Source organism: Nematolebias whitei, chromosome 9, assembly GCF_014905685.2.
Source record: "Nematolebias whitei isolate Nwh7 chromosome 9, NemWhi1, whole genome shotgun sequence".
NCBI lineage: Eukaryota > Metazoa > Chordata > Actinopteri > Cyprinodontiformes > Rivulidae > Nematolebias > Nematolebias whitei.
The window spans coordinates 47630112-47638946 of NC_056506.1; the positions used below are offsets into that span (position 1 = coordinate 47630112).

General features: G+C 40.4%; 1 long non-coding RNA gene across 1 annotated transcript; it reads right to left on the reverse strand.

Annotated features, from left to right (window-relative positions):
- Nucleotides 1-424: 424 nt before the first annotated feature.
- On the reverse strand, nt 425-3120 carry LOC119414811. The gene is made up of 3 exons (XR_005187018.1): nt 3028-3120; nt 2864-2937; nt 425-480 (listed from the first exon to the last, which is right to left on the reverse strand). It is a non-coding gene; the product is annotated as an uncharacterized LOC119414811 (long non-coding RNA).
- Between the last annotated feature and the right edge of the window lie 5715 nt (nt 3121-8835).

Consider the following 8835-nt stretch of genomic DNA (forward strand, 5'->3'; position numbering starts at 1 on the left):
GATCCTGAGTCAGTAATCTTTCAGTGTTGGGAACGATCCTGAGTCAGTAATCATTCAGTGTTGGGAACGATCCTGAGTCAGTAATCTTTCAGTGTTGGGAACGATCCTGAGTCAGTAATCTTTCAGTGTTGGGAACAGTCCTCAGCAGGAATCGTTCTGTTGATTTTTTTTTGGTTTTGTTTTGATTACAGCCGATGCAGATCCCCATCATTAGATATCAGGACGTACGACTGCATTATTTTTTATTCTGTGTATTTTTAATTTAACAAAATTAGCTTCATTTAAATAAACCTGTATTTCACAACACTTGGAACAACTTGTACAAGGAAATATTCATAAAAGCCGATGTCGGTTGATTAACCGGTTTATGTGTAGATGTGACGTGTTGCTGTGGGGCAGGAGGATGAGCTGAAAGTCTCACCATTAAAGCACTGGATCCACTTCCTCCTTTCATCTCTCTGGCCTCCAACATCAAACATGCTGCGGGGGAGACAAAATATCAAAATACTGGGTCAGAGCTGGACAGAGCAAACCCGCTCACTGCTGCCCTCTTCTGGACACAAACACAGGATGCTGGTCGGCTTTAATCCCTCAACACTTTTCATTTAATCTTTATTTATACACATCTTTAGACATGGTTGGTAATAATACTGTTACATAAAACCAAGGTCTGTATTTGTTGGACTGAGGTCTGGGTGACCCAGTCTGGATGTTTTAGTCACCAGAGCTAAATTGCTAATTGTAAATGAGTCCTCGAGGCTCAATGGGATTTACCTGTATAAATAAAGGTTGATTGATTGAAATTACTAAAGCAGACCCAGAGCTTCTTCATCGGTTCCTCAGGATGATCTAATGTGATACAAAGGCCCATTCGAGATGATAAAACGAGGCGGTTTGTTGCGTCTGCGAGCGCGGAGAAGGATTATGACATCAAAACATTTTCCTCCATCAGCCGTTCTCAGAACTGAAAAAAGTGGAATCTGGCCCAGAAGCTTCACTGCAGTCAGTCTAGGAACGATGACGCGATTTTCCACATCAGCTTCCGGACGTCCAGCGGCTTCTGATTTGTTCGAGGAAACCGACTTTTGACATTTCAAGCTCCGAACACGAGGCTAAGGTAAATATAGCAGCGATGCCCAGCAGGGCATTCCAGTCTGTGACCGTTCCGTAACAGAGATACAAAAATAAAAGTAAACTACTGGAAAACGCCTCAAGAGCCTCTTTTTTTTTTTTTTTTTTTTAAAGTGGGTGACTTGAGATTGGAAATATTCTTGCATGACCTGGAACGTAAACGCAGATGATGACGAGGAAGAAGAGCTTTCTGTGTGTTTTTCAAAGCAACTAAAAGAGCTGGAGGAACAAAAATACGACTAATTTTAATGTTAGTCATGCTTTACTTTAAAAACAGCAACCGTATATTTTAAAGAAGGATCCACAAATATCCCAACAAACTGCAACAATGGTGTATTTGTTACTTTTGTTGTGTATTCATTAGGGATGCACGATATTAGATTTTTGGCTGATATCCGATATGCTGATATATTTAAACTCATTTGGCTGATAACCGATACCAATATCGATATTTTCCCCCAGACCTACTTACAGAGACTTCATAGCTTTTTATGCAGTGGAATTAAAATAGTATATTATTCTGCATGGTCTTTGTTAATTTGGCCTGCTACCAAATGCAGATGCCAAAAAGGGGCTGAAAATGATGTAACACTATATTAATGTAATATCTATCTATATATATATATATATATATATATATATATATATATATATATATATATATATATATATATAAACAGTGCCTTTTATATCGGTGAGTTACTTTGACGGAATGTCAGATATTTAACTTTATTGCTAATATCGGCCGATACCATGCCAATAATATCGTGCATCCCTAGAATTTATTATTTTTTGTTTTTACGGTTTTCCTTTATGTACATTTTGTGCAAACTAACAACTTCTGCACACTTGGTGGTTTATTTTAGCTGATTATACATCAAAACCTTTAGCTCATTCAGAAGACATAGTAACTTGGTTTTTGTATCATTTATACTTTTTAAAATATTTAACTTTATTTATAAAATATTCCCTGGAAAATTCCATCGTGAGCTCTTAGGTACTTTAAAAAAATGTTCTAAATCAGCATCAGTTCTCCACTTTTTACTTTTAGCTTCTTAGGCTACTTATAGCTTTTAGCTACCTTTTCCCTGCTTTTAACTAGTGTTCTGCTACTTAGCTAGCAATTTACTTTTAGCTACGATTTTTTTAACTTCTAGCTGACACTTTGCCGCTTTCAGTTGGCATTTTGCTACTTTTACTCAACATTTTGCCACTTTCAGATGTTGTGACACTTTTAGCTGGCGTTTTTCCACTTTTGGTTTTTAGCTAGCAATTTGCCTTTTTAACTTTATGCTAGTGTTCATCTTTTTTAGCTTTAGCAGCTCAGTTTCAGCTTCATCAGTAAAGAGAACCTCAATCATTTCGCTGTCAGACTGTACTTTGGGGCGGCTGTGGCTGAGTGGTTAGAGCAGTCGTCCTCCAATGCAAGAGTTGGGGGTTCGATTCCACCAGCAGTCACATGCTGAATTGTCCCTGGGCAAGACACTGAACCCCTCATTGCCTCCGATGTGTGTCCCATCAGTGTATGAATGTGATAAAGCTCTGATTATTCTTTGTACAGACCTAGTAGAGTGCTGTATGAATGGGTAAACGAGGGCACAGATTGTAGTGTAAAGAGCTTTGAGTGTCTTGATACGATAGAAAAGTGCTACTATATAAGTACACTCCATTTACAGTTTACTTTTACAGCTGCGTTTGTGTTGATGTTTTTGCGAAAGCTGCGCAGACTTACTGAAAGTTCACTTTGTCTACTTGGAACCTCGTCTCAAAAATCCCTGAAGTTAACACTCGGCAGCGTAGCAGGTCCTGTAATGACAGACAGAGGCCCCGCCCCGTTAGGAGGAGAACGACAACAAACTGAAGGTTTAAAAAGTTAAGATTAGCCGTGAAACTCACCTGGTCTGTTGGTGTGTAGTCACTCTGTCTCACAGAGTCGATTCTGTCCAGGAAACTACAGAAGACAAAAAGACAACAAAATATTCAGCTTTGGAGTGAAGCCGTTTTTGTAAGCAGGTGAAAAAATAAGTCTCTAATGCAGTCAAACCAGGAAAGAATGACGTTTATTTCCATAAAGAGAAACTCAAAATAAGGTCACTTTGATGTCCAGATTTATGTGAACTCATTATTTAACTGTAGTCTGATCAAGAGGCGGCTGTCATGTCCGACTTCCTGTTGAGGCCGGCGTTAAGACGGCCGTGCGCCACAAGAGGGCAGACGAGCTCAGTCTGAGCTATTTTAGTCTGTCTCTAGCCAGATGATTGCATAAGGCAGTTACTGTGGAGGTTAGACGGCCTGCTGTCGCCGTCTCTTCACAGCAGACAGCATGTGTGGCAGCGGCGGCGGCAGCTGGGCCTCTGTGCAGCGCGGCGGGCGAGCTCGCTACGCACGGGCCTCTGGATGATATGGATCACTCCGACCTAACACCAACCCCGACAAGACACCGGAAGTGCCATGACACACTTAAAGCTAAATGAGGCCTGAGAGCACAGCTATAGAAGAGAAACAGTTCACGCCACATCTAGTTTAGACTTTAGGCTCTCTAATATTGTAAGAGACTTTTTATGGAAGCTACGCCTGACGATTTGGTTAAAAATTAACAAATTCCTTGGCTCAAAGGCAAAGGTCTCTAAAAAACCAACAATACAAAGACACAAAATATAAATGTTTTTTTCTCTAAAACAAAAAGGCCATGAAAGTCCCAGCGAGGTATCCTTTGCCATCGCGCTCATTTAGGTCAAAACTACAAAGAGCCCGAGTCAGTCAGTGTAAAGTCGACAGACAGAGGTGTTTACTGCTGAAAACAGCTTTACTTTGTAAGAATGACCCAGATGTGGACCAAACAGGGTCACTCTCGCAGTAGCTCTGGTTTTCTAACCAAAACGTTCACTTTGAGGATTTCACTGAGGCAGATGGGACGGCTGAGGCGCACAGGAAGCCCGATCGGCAGAAGATCTTTGTGTTTGCGGTTTCTGTCGAAGACGACTGTCACTTCATTTTCACTTCGGGCCTAAAAGCAGCGCGGCAACACGCCCAACGAGGATTAAATAACTGAGAATAAACGCTGCTTTATAAACCATTAGATAACGGCGACGCTGCTCATGTGCTCCGACAACAATGTTTTCATCACAGACTATTTCTGTCCACACAAAAAAAGAAGAAGTGAGGCTATTTCTTGAAAGAGCACTCCACTTTCTCACACTAATTTCATGAGACCTACAGCTTCACCAGGTGTAAAATATTTCATTTTTATCCAAAGAGCGTTTTTGTTTTCTGTGTCAAATAATAAATTGCAAACGTATTCGGTTTTAATATTTACTATATCTGCTCTAATTCAACTTTGATCCTCTATTTTTTTATATAATAATTGTTAATTTGAAGACATTTTTCAGCTTGTAAATGTCATGAACTCTTATTCAAATCAGAAAAATCTGTTGCTTTTTTGTTATCCAAGTATAAACATCATGTACTTGGTAACCAGGCCTGGTCTAAATCAGCAAATAAATTTCCCACAATTCCGTTCTGTCTTTGACTTACAACTCAACCTTTGGACTGCTGTTACTTTTCGGCCTGATTGCAAAATTGACTGGACTTTTAAAACCTCAAACTTATCCCAAATATAAACTTAAACACGATAACTTTTGGAGTTTCTGACCGCTGGAGGGTTAAAAAAAGAAATGTGTGAATGAAACTGTGACAAAGTTGAGACATTACTGGATTGTTTTTTTTTAAAAGTAATCATTTTGACGGATAAAGAAGCAAACCTAACCAGTATTTTGGAAGAAAGAAGCAATAAAAATAAGAAAAAAGCCGAAGAATTAAAGATTTTTTTTGACAGTTCAGCTTTATTTTATTTTATTTTATTCCTACCAACATTATGAATTCATTATCTCCCTTCCTAACACCCAGGGTGGGAACCACTGCTCTGTCAGCATCTATGAAGACAGATAAGTGTTTCTGCTGACTGTTGAGAGCAATTATGTTTACGGACAGTTAGAGATGCTCTAAAAGGCAGAAAATAGAAAATAGAAATGGGCAAAGCACGACTGAACTTCGTAAACAATGCAGATTCACAACAACAACAAAACTAAACAGATAAGCGCTTTCTAAATATATTTTATTTACCAATCTGCTGATCAATTTCTTGATAAACTGTTTCAGCAATAAGTGCAGTAAAGTAACGACCTAAAAAACATTAGGTTACATGTAAACAACAGATTCTGAATGGAAATACAGTAAAAAAAAATTAAAAATAAATTGAGCTCAGTGTGAGCTTTTTGACGGAACATGTTTTATATTTAAAAGACAAAACTTCTCAAAGCACTTTTTGAATGAATGCATGTCGCCCGCCGCCTTTCGTGCCAGAGCTTTAAACTGAGATGTTCTGTTGAGAAACGATGGCGTTGTAGATGTTACGGTCAAACGTTGAAGTATTTAGCTTGAATTAATCTCTGCAGGAGTTTTTCTGCTTACACCAGTGATCCAATGTTTTTGTTGTATGTTGATTGGTGTTGAAGTCAAAATGAAACTTTATTGATCAGACGTGCTACCAGAAAGCAAGGATAAGTATATTGTTCTTGTATTTTGTTTTATAATAATAAATCGATTAAAAAACAAAGCATTTCTTAAAAGAACGCACGACCTGATGTCCTCCGTGCCCGAGTTTTAGACTGAGATCATCTTAAAATGAGAAACGACGGAGTAAAGAACGACTACGACGTCAAATTAAAGCTCCAATTCTGCAACATTCAACGATTAGCCGTGGCAACCATCTTGAATCGAACAGATTCAAAAAGCCAATCAGACGACAAACATCCAGCCATTATTTCCTGAAAGCTTCATTAAAATTTGTCCAGTGACTTACGAGATATTTTGGTAACAGACACAAACACAAACCATCCACATGTTGCCCGTTGGCGGCGGGCGATAATTATGTTGAAACTCAACACAAACCAACAACTTGTTGTGCAGCGGGTCACGATTCTGAAGACAAATAATGCATCATCAAAAACTTCTAAATGCTGTTTGGTGTTTATTTGGACCGAGCCCGTGCTCTGCACAGGCAAAAAGAAAGACGTCTCGTCTTAGCTGACGAATTACTCATAAAATGACAAACCAGCTTTCGCTCATTCTCTGCACCAGTGCATTTTGGGTATTTTTAGTCTGTCTTTTTGCAGAAACGTAAATAGATTATAATTACTGACTGCCATGCGACAGAAGCACTATTGGTAGAACACTGAGTTTCCAAATATAGCCTCGGAGAAAAAGACGGTTAGGTGTTAAACACAACAAAAGTCCAAGTCTAAGCAAAACCTGCTGTCCAGGTGAGGCCTGGTTGTGGGTTTGGGCGCAGTATGCAGCAACCATGGCTGTTGCGGTGGGGAGCTACGAATAGTTGAACCGGGTTAAAGGTCCGCGGATGTGCGGTTTGTGCCGTTTTCTTCCGTCTCCTCCCAGAACAGTTGACGGCTGGCATCTGAGATCTGTGTGATGTGGTCAGCTCCGTCAAACTTGTGGTTCGAGGGACGACAGGCCACCAGTTTCCACTTTGTTTTTAAGTGTGTGCACAGCACACACACGGCGAAGTACACTTGGGCTTTTGTACATTTGTTTCAGGTTCGAGCTCTTCACACAGAACCGCATTAAATGAGCAGTAGTTTCTCATTTAGCGAGCCTCCTTGATAGAGCAACGCCTTTGATAAAGCTGCTCTTTTACAGGTTTATGAGTTTTCTTACTACCATATTGTGCCCTACCCCCCCCCCCCCCCCCCCCCAACACACACACACACACCACCAATCCATCCCTCCTCTGAGTTGGGTTGGCTCTGTATTTAGCTTAAACACAGTGCACTGGTCCTGCGGGCCTGTCTGTGTTTCTATGTATAGGCTTTGTTGTGGACAGTATCACTTGACTCGGTCTTTCTGTGTTTGCCTAATCTTTCCATAAAACAGACAAAAGCATGGTTACACACGCCACCCGAGCCCCGTTCACACACAAACACACACTAGAAAGTAGAGGGACAGTTGATGCTGGGGGGGGGGGGGGGGGGGTCTCAGGCCTCGGACCCCTCAAATGGTGCAGGTCACATGCTGCTGCCCTCTGAGCAGAAAAGGGTTTTAAAACGCAGCTTGGAGCCGTCCAACAAAAGCACCAGTACACGTTTTTTGTCATTAGTTTGCTTTTTTTTGTAAAGAACTGAATTACAAACAGGGTGAAACACAAATCTGAGAGAGGGTGGAACCAAACGGTGTCAAATTAGCACGTGTGTAAAAATAACACACCACTTTAAACATTAGGAAACAGAAAAAAAGGTTGAACCTAGGCTGCAAAAAGTCCCTTTCAACTGACAGGAAACCTTCCCACCAACCAGCAGCATCCAGCCTCATGCGCTCATCTGATAATTGGGTTGACTTTTTACAAATAGCAGACCATCTTTAATTAGCAGTCCAGAGGATCGGATCAATAGTTTCCATATTTTGAGCCGCTCAGAACAGCATAATGGACTTTCACTTTGGTCTCCAGCTGACTGGTGACTTTAAAACTCTGCAGCACCATCCACGCACGCTAAAGCAGACATGTAACATTTGAAGGTTTTCAGCTGGATTTTTGTGTTATCACGCGGCTCTTTTAAAAGTTCTGCTCTACGAAGGTGAAATATATATATATATATCAGAGAACATTTATTCAAACCTTTAAAGCTTCGAAGTACACCAATTCAAAAATGAAAAAAATAAATGAATAAACAGAAATGTAAGTAAAAACAGAATGCAGTAAGTAACTACTGGATCCCTGTGATCTTGACTATATTAAAAATAGGGATGCACGATATTATCGGCATGGTATCGGTATCGACGGATATTAGCGATAAATATCGGACATTCCATCAAAATAACACCAATATAAAAGGCGCTTTTGTTTTTTAATATATATTACATATTTATATAATGTTAAATCATTATCAGCCCTCTTTTTGGTATCTGCATTTGGTAACAGGCCAAACTGACAAAGACCATGCAGAAATATGTAGTATTTTAATTCCAAGCTATGTAGTATCTGTAAGTAGGTCTAGGGGAAAAATATCAGTATTGGTATCGGCCAAATAAGTTTTAACATATCGATATATCAGATATTGGCCAAAAATCCAATATTGTGCATCCTCAATTAAAAACCAGGTGCGATTCTTTTTTTGAACATCTCTACTGGCAGGTTTTCAGAGAAGCTGCTGAAAATGGAGGTTCGCTTGATCTTGACCAATACACATCCTCAGTACTGGGTTACATTAGTACATGTACTGACACAGTCTCCACTATCAGATATGTTAAAAGCTACCCAAACAGAAAACCTTGGCTGAATGCAGAGGTGCGTACCCTGCTGGAAGCCAGGAACACTGCCTTCAGGTCTGGAAACTCAGAGGAGCTGAGTAGGACAAGAAAAGAGCTGGTTGCTGGTATTAAGAGGGCCAAGGCCACATATGCAAAGAGGATCGAGGGTCAATTCATCTCACAAGACCCTCGGAGCATGTGGAGGGGCATTAAGTGCATAACAGATTATAAAGGAAGGAGTGAACAATGTCCCAAAGACCCATCTCTGCCTGATGCCCTCAACAAGTTCTATGCACGCTTTGAAGACCCGAACAGACCACCCAGCACCAGACTCACCTCACCACCGGATGAAGAGCATCTCAGCGTGACCTCAGCAGAAGTAAG